The sequence below is a fragment of the Pezoporus wallicus genome, unplaced genomic scaffold, assembly GCF_028554395.1.
Source record: "Pezoporus wallicus isolate ANWC-B61680 ecotype Strahan unplaced genomic scaffold, APGP_CSIRO_Pwel_v1 contig_5485, whole genome shotgun sequence".
NCBI lineage: Eukaryota > Metazoa > Chordata > Aves > Psittaciformes > Psittacidae > Pezoporus > Pezoporus wallicus.
The window spans coordinates 7,100,845-7,118,368 of record NW_026641550.1 but is presented as its reverse complement, the minus strand read 5'-3'; the positions used below and the strand labels follow the sequence as shown (position 1 = coordinate 7,118,368).

The 17,524-nt window shown below is 40.3% G+C and overlaps 1 protein-coding gene across 5 annotated transcripts in view; it reads left to right on the top strand.

Annotated features, from left to right (window-relative positions):
- Window positions 1-17,524, top strand: part of PHACTR1 (phosphatase and actin regulator 1) — a 318,474-nt gene that overhangs the window by 138,088 nt on the left and 162,862 nt on the right. The window contains exon 1 of one of the 5 annotated variants that reach the window (XM_057424319.1): window positions 5,658-5,680. The exons of the other annotated variants lie outside the window; for them this stretch is intronic. The gene's annotated coding sequence lies outside the window, so the exon portion shown is untranslated. Of the gene's footprint in view, window positions 1-5,657; window positions 5,681-17,524 lie in introns of those variants that run through there. 5 annotated transcript variants of the gene reach the window in all.

Here is a 17,524-nt window from a genome sequence, read left to right as displayed (position 1 = left end):
TAGATTCACTGTTAGGGTAATATGAATTTTCTTGATCTTTATCTCATTACAAAGAGCTTTAGGTAAGCATTCCAGAGTTGTAAGAAATTTATGATAGAAATAATTTATATAAGAAATTTATTCAGTAAAGAAATTGTGCAAGCCAGTAGATCTACAAAGGGTTAAATTTGGCTTCCAGGTACTAGCCAGAATTCCTAGCCAAGATTTGGAGATACCCACAGGATTATGAATTCTCCCTGTGGCTTGAAGTGTTTTTGTACCTTTGCTTTTAGATTTGACCTTGAAGCTAAGTCTCATCATGTTTGCTGCTTTTTCCTGTTCTTTCCCAACGCCACTTGCTCAGCCCTTTTGAGTCTATGGTCTATCTTTTTATAGCAGTTGACAGAGCTATTGGTCACATTTGATGCCCTTCTCTCAAAGGATACTGAGGACCAGCAATTTTCATTCTCCTGCTTTTATTATAGCTCTGGGTATAGCATCCAGATTGATTGGATGGGGGGACTCATACATCGTCAAGCCGAGCAACTTGGCTTGTAGTTCTGCCCTAGGATAGCTGTCTGTGTATTAAAAAGGATGTCAAGTGCATTTATGGTTGAACTATGTACTTATTCCTCACATAAATGCATAGTAATTTCTCCCAGAATCATATGGCCCTTCAATATAGAGAGAGCTACTGCCTTCCTCACTGGGAGGAATTTGGACCAAGCTTGCATTTTTAAGAACTACTGGACTAGGTGACAATGCAAGTATCTATTCTGAAAATAAGACTGCTTGTGTCAAGGGTGTGTGCCATACCGAATTTTTGCTTTGTGTGATCTGATGTGGTACAGCATCCAAATGCCTTCTGTACAGTAGTGTGTCTCTAAGTGGATACACGAAATTGTGTATGGTGCAAGACTGTGGAAAGCTTAATTTGCACACATTGATACTACCCATTGCATGAAGGTCTTTGCTAAATTAGTTGTACTAACATACTGCCTAATAGCCAAGTAGGAATGGGGCTGCAGTGTGGAAGGTGCCACACAGATAACCAGCGAGAAGGGAACATAACAACCTGTCCCAGTCAGCAGCCCTGTGACAGGACATCAGTATGCGCTTTGCTTTAGTAATGAGTTATTCAGGAATAATTATTTAAGATGTGGGTCTGGAAACAAGTTAGCTGTCAATATTCCTTTGATTTTTAGCCTTAACTTTCCCTATGGCTTTAGCCAAATAATTTTACTATCCTACCTCAGTGGGCCTATCTGTAAAAAGAGAGTTAGCAATCTATGAATTTCAAAGGAATGTTATAAGGATTCATTGGTTACTCTTTCTGTTGAAAATTTTGGAAAATAAATGGTGCTGTATAAGCATAACTGTTTTTTCCAAAGCATTTTTGTTTTGTGAATTTTCTCTGAAATACAGTGTTTTCATGCTAAGAATATGCTACGGGCTTTTTTTAACATGCATTTAAGTTGCCTGTGTGAAACACTATGTAATATGAACTATATTATTAATTGCTCAAAGTATTTTGAAAAAGACTGAATTCAGAAACTCCCTCCCTATCTTACAGTCCCCTAAAATGCCTCATTACTTAGCGATACTTAATCAAATTTAATCTCCAGTAAATCTCTGTGTGTCATTAAAATTCTGCTAGGTATTACTTTCACATTATTTCTAGGGAGCTTGAAATAGACAAGGTTTGGGATTTATTTTTCTTTAATGTGTTATACTGAGGAAAGGAGAAATAATTTGATGGGCTTGCTTCACAGGAATACAGCATTAAAAATCAGTCTGTCTAGCAAAATTAGGATAAAGTATTGCTGTCTGTGTTTCACACATATGTTCTGCTTGGCACTAGATTGTTTTGCTCCTTTTTCCACTTTGATATGTCTTAAGTTGGGTTTTTTTTCCATTTTGATGAAATGGGTTTTATTTTTTCATGTTTACCACACAGAAATGAAAGACAGCTGGTTTGGACACACTATACCAAGTTCAGTGGACGCAGTGGAGGTGCAGCAAGGATGATAACCGCCCAAAATATTCAGCCTTTCTATGTGGAGCACAGCAATGTGACTTGATTCCACACTGAGGTATCTCATGGAATCCCAGCTCCCATGGAATCATGTGAACAGGCCAGAATCACAGCTTTTTGATAAGGTTTATTTTTAAAGCACAGAAAGTGAAAAAATATACACCAATCGCACATAGTGGATCAAAGTGCAGTCACACAGAATGATCTGTATTTATTACTGATTTTAAGATATTAAGATTTAAGATCTGGGGGATTTTTAGACAGCACATGATGAAACTGGCAAGAGGAACCATCTGATTCTTCAGTTAAATGTTGATCCTCTTAATGAGAATGCCTTGCATTTCTATGCAGTTGCTATAAGCAACTAACATGAGTCATAACAGATGAGGCTGGAGATAAAACTCGGGTTGATCGGAGAGCTTCTCTTTACTGAAGCAGGCAGGCATAGGTCTCTCAAGATGAAACTGGGCAATGCTGTGTGTCAGGCCACCGAAGATGTTCATGAGATGACTGTCAGATATTGCTTTCCTAACTGTCCAGAAAGTATTCAGTAGCACTGGTCTAATTGACTTTCTGCTTCTTGTTCCGCTAGTGATTTACAGGAAGCAACTGCGGTACACGCTGCAGTGTTTTCAAGAGACCAAGACATAGTAGATTTTGACTCAGATCCCCATTGTATGGACTTTATTCTGGTTTTAAGCTCCTGGTTTTCTCTTTATTCTAGAAATTTCTGTGCCAAAGTGAGATGCAAAGTTAAAGAAATGCTATGTGTTCCTTCCAGAGATTGATAGTTTTAAGATGGTAAAATCACAGAAATCAGTGTATCCTGACAGCTTTCTGCTTTAAGCCTTCTCATACATGCAGGTTTTCATTTAAATGAGAGTTCAATCCAAATCCACCAAGGCCCCCGAGTTTGCAGACTCCCACCTCCATACTGAAATTTCCAGCAACCCAAGTGGACTCAGTGGCATTTTCTTTTTTGCATTTTTATTGTGAATGTTAACTTTCTGTAGGTTTCCCTGCACTTGCTTTTGCGGGGGGTAAGTGTAATGGGCAAGCAAAGGGCAGCTTGTTGGAGAGATGAGCGTCAGGGTAGTGTCATACCCGAAGTGGAAAGGTTTCTGGAGAGGAAAAAGGTGCAGGAATCTCGGGAGACAGCCAGGCCTTGGGTTCAAGTGCTGTCTGCTGGGAGATCAACCTACATTTCCATCACACTGACCAAAAACATCACCAGCTTAGAATGAGTGAAAAGGTCACATAAATGGCAGGGTCAGATATGCCCTTTTCCCTCCAGTAGCAGCTTTTTTCTTCAGCTTATTTTCCAGTGCACTGACTTGTGTGGTGACAGCATCAGCCTGCCCTCAGCTCCCTCCTCAGTGGAGGATGGCAGTGCATAATGATAGCAGGGCACTCTGGAAGGCTGAAAGACTTGTATTTGAAAGTGCTTCTAGCTGGATTGGATCAACAGGAAAGTTGCAGAGGGACAGATGCCACAGACCAGAGGGGAGGGGCAAAAGTGCTGAGGAGCTGCCCATTCCCGCTGTGGGTCAGTGCACCTCTGATGGTGCCTCCTCCAGCAAGATTCTGTTCTTTGGCTGGCTCTTGGATGCCTTTTGGTAGTATCGGTAATACCCCTGACCATAAGAAGAATTATAAGCAAGAGCTGTGTTGTGCAGGGACTTGAATGCAGAGACAAGACTGCTGCTAGCAATACACTTTTGGTGTGGGGAATGGGGGAAGGAACATCCTAGGTAAAGAGAATGAACAATTACATGAATTAATCTCTGAAATCAATGAATTGGGAAAAATGAAACTGGCTATCTCATTACACAACTTAAACAGAAAGAAAACAATAAAACTGTGATCAGGGAAGAAATACTAGAAGCAATCTGCGAGAGAAGTTAAAAGTCAGCTAAAAGGAGTCTATTAACTGAAGCAAATGTGGTCCTGGGAATGAGGGGAACCTAAGGAGTATGCCTAAGCACATGTGGACAGGGAGGGCATGACAGCATCCACCAGAAACAGAGAACTTTCTATTGGGGCTTATATCCGAACACTAGGCCTGGCCATGCTGATGGGGCATCCAACCCATAGCTGCAGGAGTGTATCATTATAGTCAGATGGACCACAGCAGTGAATCCAGATGCTCCTTAAGTCTGGGCAGGGAGGAGGAAGAACTGGCTTGGACTAGGTTTTAAACAAACTCCATAGTTGATCTACCATGACAAAAGCCAAGAGCGCTCTGTGCTGCACTTTGGTTTATAAACAACTCCATGATAATTCTATTGTGTTCTGCACAATAAAAACTTACCAGAGCATTATCGTGGAGCTGGTCTAACCCAGAATCTCAGATCCAAGTATTTTTATCAGATCATTTTAGACTTCATGAAATCCTGAAGTGTTCTCATGATTGTTAACAACTTTCAACCTTGGAGAGGCATGTATGGGACTTGAATTTGAATTTAAAAGTTTCAACTATTTTTATGCCATTGAAAGTTCTGGCCCCCCAAATCTGATAAACTCTCATTCATACATACACTCTTCTCATCAACAGCTATTCCCTTATTGAGGGCTTGTTGACACCTGTTTCCCTGCTTATTTCAAACTTCACATACTAAGGTGTTCCTTTCTAACTTAGGTGAGGTTTACAGTGCTATGTAACTAGGTTTTTCTGTGACAGCAAGCCCTGTGTGAGTGCAGACTAGGAGAACTACAAGTTGCTAATTTCACAAAGATAGTAGATCCTTGTCATCATTTGGTTTTATCTCCTCACCCCATATGATTTCCAGATCAAAACCCTGAAGAGCTTAGCACAGTTTGAATCCTCTAATTGTGCTGCTGCAGCCATGTGACTGCCTGGCTGAGTAATTCCCTGCAGAAGGAGACAAACTGTATGTTACAAAGCTCAACAAACAGTATTTAAAATATGAACGAGTGGCAGGAGTATACAATGCCTGTGCCACTTTGCCTGAAATCTATTACTGCTGCAGCTGCACAGAGGCTTGATTTATGGTAGTAAGATTAGTGACTGGAGGGGAAAAGCATGGGTAAGGAGTGAAGGCTGTCTGGACCTTTGGCTTGTTTCCTTTCCTGTTCAACAACCCTCTGCCTCCAAAACTGGTTTCAACTACCGTTTATCAGAATGAATGGTTCCTCAGAGGTCTCATCAAGGAGGTAGGAATTCCTGCTTTGTGGAGGTAAGGAGCAGTCGGCTTCCCTTCCACCGTAAGCCTAAATCTGTTCTTGCTGTTCTGCGGTGGTCTAAGACAGAATGAGAAAGAGAGGGCAGCTGGCATAAAATATGCAGGGATCCGCTAAATACATGCTTCATTTATAGGTAATATATGGGAGGGGGAGAAAGGGCAGATAAAACCCAATTGTTCCCATTATACAAAAAGCCTCATGCTGTTTTCAGGATAGTTAATTGCATTGATTGTTCCAACCTCTGTCTCTTCCTTTTCATACGGGAGCTGGTCACTGAATTGCAACTTGTTTTTCGGCTGGCTGACTGCAGAGGAGAAGGGGCTGTCTGGCACTGAAAGGCTGGATGTGTGTGTGTGGAGTGTGTGTGTTTTCAGAGCACCACACTTAGGGAGGCTGTTGCTCAGTTGCCGAAAGCACAGCTGTTGGAGAGCAAGGGAAGGAGCCTGCAGCAGTCTCTATCAGGTAGGAAAATGCACAAACCATAAGCTTATTCCTCCCTAATTTTATTTTTCAAAGTGTCAGTATTATTAGTGGGTAGCATTTGGGTTCACAAAGTCCTCTTTTCTGCTCGTGGCAGTCAGACGGGGTTGCTGAGAGCAGCTGGGTGTGTTTGCCCAGAAGCCAGTATGTATGAATGAGGAGATCAATAGCTGTGCTAAAAATCACTCAGCCATCTGGGATTTGCAGATAGAGGATTGACTTGCAAATCCTACTGAAATTGAGATCTGCAGTAACTGCTAAATAACAGCACATGCAATGGAAGTGGTGTAGAAAGTTACCTAGAAGACCTGAAATGGCCTAGTGTTACTTTTCTCAGCCCTCAATTGCAGTGAAGCTTATGAAAGGGTGAGAAAATGCTGAGGTGGGGGAAAATCATGTTCTGCTGCTGTTTGGGGCATTTTTTGTTTTTGTTTCTTAATCTTCTTGTTGATATGTGATTTTGAATGTGCTGCAAGATAATAAAAACCAGCTATGTTTTACCAGTACCTGGTGACTACCAAAATCAGTCTCCACACTTGTGTGCATACTGGGCCAACCCTTAACCAAGAGGGAGAGTGGAAGAACACAGGTGAAGGTAGGAGAAAAGACTCATTCCAAAAGACTGCAGAGGATGCAACTGCAGAGGATGTACTTGGAAGTGGAGTTAGATTTCAAGTCAGTTTTATGCTTTTTCTGTGCTTTGTGATTATGCAGAACTACAGCAGCTATCAGGCTGTGAAGAGAAGCTAGGGATGAACTAAGATCTGAGACTGGAAAGAGAAAGTGCAGAAACAATCTTCTGTAGGTACAGAAGACAGTTCATTCATAGCAGAGACTAGTCTACTTGCTAGTACCTTTCAGCATGGATTTTATGTATGAAATTAATCTTCCACTGATTAGCAGGGATATATTCTTGGTTTAATTCACATGAAAAAACTAAGGTATGGGAAAGTGTCCTGTGGTCTTCTGGACAAACTTTTTCTAAAATAGGGCTAGGAATGGAGAAGTTGGTTGCTGGCACATGATGACGTCATTATAGACCTGCATAATTGTCAGGTGAATAGATATATGTTATGATATGGAGCAAAATAGGTATTCTGCTCTATGTACTTCTGTGCTATTTTTTATCATGGACAAAAACAGATGTTGAAACTCAGCCATCCATAACCATGCTAGACATCTAAGTAGGAAAATAGTGACATTTGGAGCCTACAGAGACTAAACAACTTAGCCAATGTTGAAGAAGTTTAGAAAAAAACTGGAAATGCAAACCAAATCCCCGAGTGTTTTATCCACTAAGCTATTCCAGTAAGGCAAAATAACAGCTTTTCTCTTTTGTTTCTTTCTTTCCTGGCAAGGCATGAGCTGACCTTACGTTTAGCTTGGATAGTTGCACTGCCCTTCTGTACTATTCCAGTCTCTCGTGTTAAAGAGGTTGTTCTAGTATTTATTGTATAGAGTTGATATATGTAAACCTACATCAGAGAGGGGAAGATTTTGGTGGCGGGTGATGTCATGTCCGAGCTACATATAAGCTAGTTTGGAGAACACAAAGTAAAATGTGGTACATAATTCTTAGTCCTCCCTAGCAGTGATATCGCTAACTGTGCTGCATGTTCAGAGGTTTTTCAGCATTAACAATATTTGCCAATTTTTTTTTTCTCTGAATTTATTTCTCAGTGGAGATACAGTAAAAAGGCTTCAGGTAAAGCTTTTGTAAGTAGATGGCATCCTTCATAACTGCAGTTCTCACTGGCATCACACAACAGTTAGACTTATGTCACACCTAAGACCTTGTCTCTGCTGCCCTTGCCCTTGCCCTTGCCCATGTTAGCATAGGTATGCTTACTGGTCAGTTGAAATTGAGAAGCAGTTGGTCTATGCAGCCCTTGTCAGGCCACACCTGGAATACTGTTTTTAGTTTTGGTCCCCACTGATAGGGGGGACCTCCAAAAAAGATGTGGGCAGGGTGGAGGGAGTCCAGAGAAGGGCCACAGAGCCCTGGGAAACCTTCCATATGAGGAAAAGCTGAACTTGGTTTGTTCATCCTTGAGAAAAGAAAGCTTATCACCCTATCACCATGGTCCAGTATTTAAAGGATGGTTACAAAGAAGACAAAAACTCCATTTTTACAAGTAGTCACATGGAAAAGATAAGGATAATAGGTACAAGTTACTCCTGGGAAGATTCTGACTGGATACAATCATAGAATCAGAATGATAGAATGGTTTGGGTTAGAAGGGACCTTAAAGATCATCCAGTTCCAACCCACCTGCCATGTGCAGGGACACCCCCACTAGACCAGGTTGCTCAGAGCCCCATCCAACCTGGCCTTGAATGCTTCAAGGGATGGGGCAGCCACAACTTCTCTGGGCAGCCTGTGCGAGTGCCTCACCACCCTCATAGTGAAGAACTTCCTAATATCTAGTCTAAATCTCCCCTCTTTCAGTTTGAAGCCATCCCTCCTTGTCACTACATGCCCTTGTAAAAAGTATCTCTCCAGATTCCTTGTAGGCCCCTTTTAGGTACTGGAAGGCTGCTGTAAGGCTGAGTAATTCTTGTTTCACCCAGTCTTGGTCTGATACAGCTACTTAAAATGTCTGTAAGAAACAGCAACATGTTTTCTGATTCTTTTATCCAGTTGTCAGATCCCCATAGATTCACAATGTTGACAGTTTAAGAGAATGCGAGAAACTTTGAGTGCAGCTGCAGTGGAAAAAGCAGTTTGCAGGAAGATAGATCATTTTTTGAGAGACGAGTGTTGTTTATGACAGATGCAAAGAACAAGAAAGATAAGCGGAAGCCCACACTATGGAATAAGTAATACTCTTGCTTGAAAATAATTTTTGTCACACTTTGCGTTGTTTCAGAACAGTGAAATAGGAAAAACATCCCATGTGATTGCCCAGACTTTACTCGGTACCAAAACAAATTGGAGCATTACTCTCAATTTTTTGTGCTGTTTTTCTAAATCTGGTTTTATAGGGATCTTAAATTTGAGTTAGACAGCTTTTCCCAAAATTATTTTCCAAGTTGCCAGAATTCAGTTCTGAGTAAACCAATGCTGCTAGCATCACAGAATAATTTAGGTCAATAAGGACTTAAGGATGTCATGTCACTCAGTTTAATGGTTTAATGTTAAAATGGTGCTCCATTCTACAATGGTTCTGTCTAAAAGTAGGCAAGACTTAACTCTTTGAAAAATTCCGCTTGAGAGTCTTTAAAGTTGTGGAAGATACTTGGGAGATTATCTGTAAAGAGGGACTTAATGCAAAATCTGTGGGGTTTTGGTTTGGTTCTTTGTTTTGTTTTGAATGTTTTGAAGTTATGCAGTGGGAAGTTCAATTTTGCTGAGCAGTAGGCCAGGTATTCGTAGAGAAAGGGTCTGTTTTCCAAAATACTCCACCTTTTCCAGATGTAATGACAGGCTGGGGTGCAAGCCGTACTTCCCATGGTGTGTTTTGCCACCAGGCACTCACGTCTGACTGTTTAAGTGTGAATCCAAGTCAAAACATTTTGAAGTATGAAGCATTTGTCTTTTTCATTTTGATAGTTTCTATACCCTTAGAAATTTATTAAAAAAAAACACTTAAAAAGCAAAGAGCAAACCTCCTTCAATATCCTTCTGGAAAACGATGATCAGGAGAAGCCCTCAGAGTCTGCATGGATTTGACAGCAAGTCAGAGTCTTTCCAGAAATGAAGGGGATCTGCTTTTGAAGTCAGTGCATTTACACAGAGGATGAATCTGTCTCCCCTTGTGCCTTTCTCACCCTTTGCTTAATGTGGTGCAGTGAACTAAAACCTGAAACTTGTAGAGACCATTCCCACTAACAGAAATATTTGCAGATTAATCAGGCTGCAATACTTAACATTAAATCTTGCTTAATATAATTGACAGTTACATCATGCTAATGTGATTTCTTTCAGTGTTATTGCCTGCATGCTGCTGATCCAGACAGCCAAGAAAGAGTTTTGGTATTATTTTATGCTGAACTATGCCTTGCTGGCTTTTCTTTTTTTTTTTTTTTTTTTTACTTGGAGGTGATAGCAAACAGGAGGTGGCTTCTCTGCTGTTGAATATTTTATCTGTGTCTGAAACAACTGAATAGGAAAGGTCTGTGATTAAGTATATAAGGCTTCTGAGACATCTTAGTTTTAATTAACAAAACCCAAACAGAACCTGAAAGTAGTGTGTATCTTTGTTAAATACCCAAAATTACAAAATGATTGAAAATAAGGATGGGGAGCGGGGAGGGGAAGGATCATATTTTTAGGGAAGGAAGAAAAGAAAGAAGCAATGGCTTTCTCCTTTCATTTCTGTAAGCAGTTGTACAGACTAGAGTGAAAAGATTCAAATGATATAACTAGCCAGTGTGCTTTCTCTATTTCCTAAAGGCCAAGCTACTCTACTCACTGGAGACCTGGCCCAAATGAGAGTTATATCCCCCAGGGAACATTTCAGGTCTTGAAATTATCATTGAAGGAAGGTTGTTGGAATCATTATCATTGAGAGGCCAGTCTGCTCTTTACTGCTGTGCCTAAGCTGTGATCACCCATACTTTAAATTTACCTGTTTTGCTCTAATTTTTCATTGACATAATTGCTCACCCCACAATGAGGAAACAACCCAGGGAGATTTCATCTGTACACACATGCTTGTGCTTAGGATGCGAAGTGAGTGTAGTTGTTTGAGGGAAGAGACAAGCTTAGCGTCCAGATGACTATTTTTGATTACTCCTATTTTTAAGACAGATCTCAAGTGTGAGTAAATGATTTAGCCATGTTGAACTTGATAGACTTAACAGTATTTTACATTAGCAGTGTATCAAGCTAATTAGTAGTGTTCTGCATACTTACCTCTGTGTAAAAGAAAAGAAACTGTCCCATTCACAAGCCATGTGGTTGCAGTAGCTCCAAGGCCTAAGCGTATAGTCATGAGCAGCAGAAGTGACTAACCTCCACTTAATAAACCTCTTTTAGGCCTAAGGTGGTGGTTTTCCACCTTCTGCCAAAACAATAAGCAGAGATATGTAAGTGCTGACGTCCTTATCAGCTATTTACAGATGCCCTTATAGCAGAAGCAATGAGAGGCATTCAGTCTGGACACCATGGTGTTGAATTGAGATTTTTTTGGGGTTTTCGCTTTAGAAAAACAGAAATTAAGAAAATGAACCTACCACCACCTGTCTAGAGTGGACCCTAAAATGTCTGGACTTGGAGAGCTGTCAGGCTAACGAAGGTGAGGAGAAAACCTGACAAAAATCAAACCATCAGTGCCAGCAGTTATAGGGGCTGAACCGAGACATCTCTTGCAGGGACCAAACTAGTTTGAAGGAACAATGTTTTGAGTCTATGATAGGCTTTATTGTAGACACCAAAACTACTTTCCAAGTCCACAGACTGCCCCAGACTGCCCTAAGGGATAGATTGCAAACCAGGGGCAGCAAATTCACGCTTGGATGGGGCACAGACTGTGCTGTAAGCCAGACTCTTTCCTAGTTAGATCAGAATTGTGTCTGTCCCTCATGTAGTTGCCCAGGAACTTGTTTTGTAGAAGTGATTAATTGGCAATCAGCCCTGCATGTGTTCATCCTTGTGTTTCTGACCTATAACTTTGCAGGAGAACAGTGTTGGGGGTTTTTACAGCCATTAAAATTGACCTGTTGTTTTCAAGTCTTTGAGACCTTTGAGTCATTTTGGAGTGGTTCTGACCTGTTTTGTACCCAAGCTTTCTTGCTTAAAAGCTGTTTTTCCCTGATGAAGTACTGCTATAATTGCTGCACTTGCAACCCTGCTTCTGCCACTTACATGACTCTGTGTCACCAGAAGTCACGTTCTGCTGAAACAGAGCTGTTTCTTTGCTGTCTGGTTGTAAAGTCCATGGTGTCATTTCAGAAATAGTATTTAAAGACAGGATTAAAATTGGTGGGGTTTAGACTTACTTTTTCCAAACAATTGCTGTTTTGTTTTGTTTGCTAATATGGCCAGCTGGACACATCTTAAAAGGGGCTGCTCTTCAGAAAATTCTCACTCCTTGCTTTTGGAAATCTTTAGCACATATTTGGAAAACTTTAGTCATATTTGAAAACGTGGACCTTTGGGTTGATGTTTTTACTTGTTTTCTTTTTAAAATAATCTTTCTTTGAGACCTCAAGGAAAAGGCAGGTTAATCATAATCTGGTGACATTCCATTAGAGAAAAATAATTTCTTTTTGAAGTCTCTGTGCAGTTGTTACAGGGAAACTTTCTTTGTATCGGAACCTCAGAGATTAAATGTGGTAAGACAATGAAAAACAAATGTCCATTTCAAGAATGCAATAAAATATTAAGTTTGTGCTGTGAACTCGTTTGCAATACTTTGCTTTCCTTAAAAACTACTTTGCGTTCCTTAAAACTGATGCAAATTATCTAGGAGTATTGCTTCAGTAGGCAAAAACTGTGTGTCTTTGTTTCTCAGGCCAGCTTTCTGTGTTATGTGAATGTCCATGTTTTCATAAATAAGAACATAAATATGGTGCCTTCCTTGTGCTCCCAGTATCTGTAGGAAGCAATTGGCAAAGCACTGGAGAAGACAGCTCATTACAAGTAGTGGTGAAAATGGAAATGAGCTCAGGGGAGTGGGATACTGAGTTCTGCACTGAGTTTGGCACTGAAGCTTGGCAGGGATGTAATGAGTGTGTCTGGTGCTTCCAGTGCTGGAAGGGAGGGTCAGGTTGCTGATGTCTTGCTTTCATCTCATTTCCCCAAGCAGGTAGTAGCACACCTGACAGCCCTCTGCAAAGGAGAGTGATAATGTGCCATTACTCAGCCTTTTTTAGGTCTAGGAAGAGAAAAACACTGTGTTTGTAGCTTTCCTAATACATACCTGTTCTTTTTCATATGCCAGCTTGTCTTTTTTTGAGAGACTGAGAGAATGTATGTTCTCTGAGCAACATGCTTACCGTTTGGGGTGCCAAAATAGGACACATTCTCTGCATCTGAATGGAGTGGCTGTTCCCTCGATGAAGGCCCTCACTTCAACCAGACTGGAGAAGTAGAGTCCAGAATGCATTAAGATGTTGCATTTTTTTCAAAGCAGCCGTGATTTTCTGACACCTGTAGGATGACCTTTCCACATGTGTCCCAGCAGCGCAGATCTCTGCCACTTGTAATGAAATGCCCAGTTGACAGAAACTAGGTACCAGTTGAAATTCAACAGGAATATTTTCATTGGAGGTAGTGGGCAGTATCTAGAAGTCTACAATCATTACTTGAAACTGAAATTGAGTTCTGGCTACATAGAATTGAATGCAGACCTGAGTACCCTTCAGATGATAATAAATCACAAAAGCTCAAGGTACTAGATTATGATGCCAGCTCTTATGGTAGGCATCAATTTATCAATTGTCTTAATACAAATTAGTATCTCATACCATGCTAAAATTGTATTTCCGTGGCAAATCAAAGCTATACGGTAGGATTCATGTATAGATAGATAAATCACAGCTATGCTTAGTTAGCAATGCACCCTCCCATTTTTCCCCATTTCACAGTTACAGTGAAGTCAGTAATCTTGCCTAGTAAGAAGCAAGAGAAACAAATATTTAAGGAGAGTATCAAAATCTAGTTCTAAGTTGAAAAGTGGTTACTGAGAGGAGTCCTGTCTTCTTTAAGCCAAACTGAATTGTTACCTAGAGTAAGCAGTAGATGGCCTTTGTATTGCTAGACTGCATCTGCTGAACTACTGAGCATGCTTTTTGGCTGGTTAGGTTAGATTCTGCATGTGGGAAGAGGTAAATTTTGAGCCTGATTGGGGCTTCAAGTCTCTTTTTGTGAGAGGAAAAAGTATATTCACAAAAAGGAAAGAGGCACTGTAGTACCAAGCCTGCTCCAGAGAGTCTTGGCAGCCGCTGGCACTGCAGGGAGGAGTAGTGTTGGAAAGCCATGCAGGACCCAGGCATATGCTGCATACCCTGGTATTGTTTCTGCTTGTCTCTTAAATGAGAGTACTGCTTTACAGTTTCTAACGTCCCCCACCACATAATACATTCCCTGTGAAAAGTAACAGAAAGTTACTGCTGTAATTAACTCATTGATTATTTAAAACAATTGCTAATTGTACGTGGCTGGAAAGCTGGGAGGATCTCGCAGTCACTAGTGTGACTGGATAATTACACATTTTCTTTTCATATTTTTCCTGTAAAACATGTTTTCTTTGCAGGAGCTTTTATTTCTGGCCATCTAGCTTTCAGTTCCTGTGAATGGCAGATGCAGGCTAGCAATCAGCCCTGTGGCAGCAAATGGGATGAAGGTATTTCAAACCTCAATAACTCTGCTCCCCTGGGGACACTCTAGGCAAACAATGTATTCATTTTTATATGTAGTGCATGGAGGCTACTATATAAAGCTGTGGAAAACAAAGGTCTGTGCTATAGCAAAGAAGTCAATATACCAGCTGGCAACAGCAACTTTGGGAGGCTTCTTCTAAGTGCCAGAATATGGTTCAGTTGTTCTTTTTCAGAAAAAGGAAAGAAATAAAGCAAGCAAATATCCTGGTAAGCCACCTCTGAGATGCTGCTTCTGCATCTTGGCATAAGAGCCTGTACACAGCCTGCCACATCCCACACACATTTGGTAGTTCTTTTCAATAGGCAGCGTGGTTGCTAGCCATTACCACAAATCCGGGGGAGCTGGCAAATGTCAGCTCTTTCATCTTCTGCTTCTCACGGCCAGTTAAGAGTATGTCTGCATGGCACAACATGTTAGCACAGTACTTCTTCCAGATAGTATTTTATGCTCCATGCATCCCTGTGCAGCAATGCATTGTTCTGTATGGATATGTCTCTTCAAAAGCAAATGCAGGTCCTAAGCCTTGGAGTAGTAGCAACTTGCAGCCAGTTCTTGCAAAGATATTGGGAGACTTTTTAAGTGAATGTGTCCACAAGGACTGACTGGAGCCACAGTAAAAAGCAAGCTACTGTCTTCTGATATCTATCTTGCAGCTCTGTCACAGGCATCCTGTCAATTTGTGCAAACCATTTCTGTATCTCAGTTATTTATCCACAAAATAAGTACCTGTTTGCCTGTCTGTAATGGGGCAGGGCTCCTTCTGAGTCTTCACTGTGATGACTAGCCCTTGTGTTTTTTTTGAGGCTTTCAGGACATATTGTGGTATGGTTATAAATAGTAGTATTTTCGTCATGGGCTGTGTGTTTGTTTATGCAGTTTAGCTTTGCTTTAGGTATTGGTGCTTCTTGAGAGATTTTTGCTATTTCACTGATGCCCTAATAATCACCACTGTAATGGGCTTGTGCTACTTAAGGACTGAATTCAGCTATCCTTGCTAGAAATGAGTAGTGTATTTTCTTCAATCTGCATCCATAAAATAATACTAGTGTCTCAAGCAGGACATATAGGAGGCTGCCTTTACATGATAAAAACTTCAAGGAAAACAAACATTCTCTTTGAATGCAATGCAAAAGACATTATGCAGCAATATTTGCATGTATTTGCATGTATTTGCATCCATCTTAACATGGAAGGGTAGTTTAATTCAGCAATAATCTGGGCATTAACTTTATAGTAGTTATTTCATAGCTTTATGGGGGAAGGCAAAGCTGCTGACAAGTTGATGCAGATTCAGGAGGATGTTCTTCCCATAAGATGAGGCCAAAGTGAAACTTAAGTGTCTATAGGAGGAGAGTTATCAAATAGAAATCACTCTGGGACATCTGTTTTAGGGAAAGCCTCCAGGTATTGTGGTAAAGGAGGATATTTTTGAGCAATGAGCTGTGCCTGGCTTCTCAGGTCATTTGCTTTTCAGGGCAAAACAACTTACAGCATAGCCTCAGAGCCACTGACATTCTCAAACCATGAGGCTAAGATCACAGTGCAGATGGGGCCTATTGGGCACAGTAGAAAAGTTATTTGGTTGCATTTTCAAACTGAGAGGAAGGGGGGTGGGAGGGTGTTGCTTGTATAACATCTTACGGCCAGAATTTGGTAGTATTCAGGGTTTTTGTCAAGACAGTGTATTTTTCAAAGATTAACTGTTTGACTTACTTGAATGCATCTAGAATCAACATCTATTGCATGCTTGTTTAAATAATTTTTACCACTTTGGTGAGTTGGAAGCTGGAAGTACTCCTATTTCCATTTCAATTCTGATTATCAGTAACTCTCTTTAAAAAGCCTAAGAAGCAGTGAAGTTTCATTTCCTTAGCCTATATCTGAATCTAGCCTTAAATACTGTGTTTCTTTCAATCCAGCTCTGAGAAGAAAAAAAAAAAGAACGGAGTAAGGTGTGAATAAATTCTAAAACTTTCTGACCATATACCAACATTTAAATTCTGTATTTGGACCAAAAATCAGTGCTAGCGATCAGAAATCAAGATTTTAATGCTGTGCTCTGAGAAACTACCTTGAGTAGAATAAGATAAAGAATAATAATTTTAATTGTTACTTGAGTAAGTAGTGCAGGAGATGGGTTTGGAAATCAAGATGGGTTTTGGAAATCAAGATTTTAATGCTGTTTAATGGGTTTGGAAATCAAGATTTTAATGCTGTGCTCTGAGAAACTACCTTGAGTAGAATAAGATAAAGAATAATAATTTTAATTGTTACTTGAGTAAGTAGTGCAGGAGATGGGTTTGGAAAATGGCATTGATCAGGACTGTAATTAAATGGCGTCTTAAAGAAATTAAGAGAAGCTCAGCATAGATTTAGTTTTCAAAGAAAGATGGATTTAGAGTGCTCCAGATGTTTTGCTTAGAATGAGCTTCATTGACCTGGAATATCTTAGTGTGCTAGTGTACTCACTGGAGCATTGTTAATGCATCTGGTTGGGTTTGTTTCAGGATCTTTAGTTTGAATTTCAATGTATTTAACTTTGTGAGCACAGTTATCTACAGAGAATGTTCAATCTACAGAGATTAAAATTATAAATATATACTAAGCATCCAAACACAAAGCTTTGCATCATGACTTTCTTCTGTCCTGGTTTGGTTTTAACTAAATCAGACCAAGTGTGTGGATTCATAATTTCCTAAAAATCTATTTTTGCAAGGCTTACATTATCAAAAATCTTTATTAGGACTACTGTGTTTAAAGGCCTTTTAAGAGGTCTGTGTCTTCTCTGATCTGTCATCCAGGCACCTTTTGTAGCCAAAGATAATCAGAAGGTCATAGAACCATAGAATAGGTAGGGTTGGAAACAATTGAAAAATTACCAAAAAAACCCTCAGTAATCATCACTAAAACATAGTTAAGCGGTATTTTGTGTTCACCTCATGTACTTTTTTTACTGCCTGTCTTCCCAGACAGTCGACAGTTGGAAGTTATTCATTTGCAGAATGTTGGTAAACAGTTTTCAACCCTTAGAACTAAAAGATATTGATATTACCGTGTGTCTCATCTCAGTGTCGTGCTTCTTGTCAACAAAGGCAAGTGAGTCAGGCTTGCAGTACCTCCTGTATCAACTGACGCATAGAAGAACCATACTAAACTTTACAATTATCTATTATGCACAGGCAAAGTGTACTTCCTGAGTTGCTTCTGTGAAGCAGTTGAGCTCTGTGTTCTGTATCTCAATGACCACACTCAATTTCAAAACCTGTAAACAAAAGCAAAGTTCATGGACATTGTCTTTCACGCCTCAGGATCCTGAGAACTATGAGTCTTCCTTGCTATTTTCCCAAAAGCCAGCATTCTCTTGGTAATTGTTTGTCCCTGGATGATAGGTCGTATTGTCAGACCTAGCATCACCAGCTCTGAAACTGGACAGCTTTTGGATATCCTGGGAATATGCACTAGAAATCTTGATTTTTGTAGAGGGGTTCCAATGTCAC